Raw genomic sequence first — 1,541 nt, 5'->3', positions numbered from 1 at the left:
TCTTCTGTAGAAGTCTTTGGAAACACATAAAAATTTAATTTTTAGAAGGTCCCATTCATCTAGTTTATCTTCTGCTGTTTGTGCATTTTGGGTTATGCTTGGTAGTCTATTTATGCCATAAATTAGGGCCCTCAATTGTCCCTATTTTTTCTTTGAGGAACTTCATAGTTTTAGGTTTCACACTTAAGTCTTTGATCCATCTGGAGATAGTTTTTGTGTGTGGTGTCAGGTATGGATGTTGTTTAATTTTTCTGCAAATGAATATCCAGTTTTGCTACAACCATTTGTTAAAGAGACTATTTCTTCCCCATTGAATGGATTTCAGCCCTTTGTCAAAGATCAGCTGACCGTAAGTCCATGGATCTATTTCTGAGTTCTCAATTCTCTTTGGTCTATGTGTCTGTCATACCAATGCCAGGCTGTTTTGTCTACTGTGACTGTATAGCAGGTTTTGAGATCCAGGAGTGTGAGACCTCCTGCCTTGTTCTTCTTCAGTAGTGCTTAGCTTATTCGAGGTCTCTTTCCTTTTCCTATAAAATTACTGATTGGTTTTTTCCATATTCTTAAAGAATGCTGATGGGATCTGGGTTGGGATCACATTGATGAATATATCGAGTGCTTTGGGTAGGATTGACATTTTCACAATGTTGAATCTTCCTATCCACAAGCGTGGTATGTTCTTCCATTTATGTTGATCTCTCATGGTTTCTTGGAGTAGTAATTTGTAGTTTTCTTTGTACAGGTCTTTTGTGTCCCTAATGAGATGTACTCCCAAGTATGTTATTTTTTGGTAGATAGTGATTTCCTTATTTCCTTTTCATCAATCTCTTTCTTGGTGTAGAGAAATCCAACTGATTTTTGTATATTGATCTTATGTCCTGCCACTATATTAAATCTCTCAATTAGTTCCAGTAGTTTTTTGCTGAGTCTCTTGTGTTTTCTATGTACAGAATCCTATCATCAGCAAATAGGGATAGTTTTACTTGTTCCTTACCAATTTGGATGCCTTTGATTTCTCTTTTTTGCCTTATTGGTCTGGCTAGAACTTCCAATACAGTGTTGAATAGAAGTGGTGATAGAGGCCATCCTTGTCTGGTTCCTGTTCGCAAGGGGAATGGTTTCAGTCTCTCTCCATTGAGAACAATGTTTGCTGTTGGTTTTACATGTATACCTTTATTGTGTTAAGGAATTTCTCTTCTATTCCTATTTTGCTGAGAGTTTTTATCAAGAAATAGGTGTTGGATTTTATCAAATGCCTTTTCTGCATCGATTGATAGGATCATGTGGTTCTTTTCCTTTGTTTTATTTATGTGAGGGGTGACAATTGTTTTTCTAATGTTGAACCATGCTTGCATACCTGGTATGAACCCCACTGGGTCATAGTATATTTTTTTGATACATTGTTGGAGTCTATTGACTAGTATTTTCTTAAAGATTTTTGCATTTATATTTATGAGGGATATTGGTCTGTAGTTTTCCTTTTTAGTGATGTCTTTGCCTGGTTTTGGTATCAAGGTTATGCTTGCTTCATAAAATGAGTT

Source organism: Orycteropus afer, unplaced genomic scaffold (genome assembly GCF_000298275.1).
Source record: "Orycteropus afer afer isolate SDZICR_OR568_19922 unplaced genomic scaffold, OryAfe1.0 scaffold00774, whole genome shotgun sequence".
In the NCBI taxonomy this organism is placed as follows: domain Eukaryota; kingdom Metazoa; phylum Chordata; class Mammalia; order Tubulidentata; family Orycteropodidae; genus Orycteropus; species Orycteropus afer.
This window is presented reverse-complemented; position numbering follows the sequence as displayed.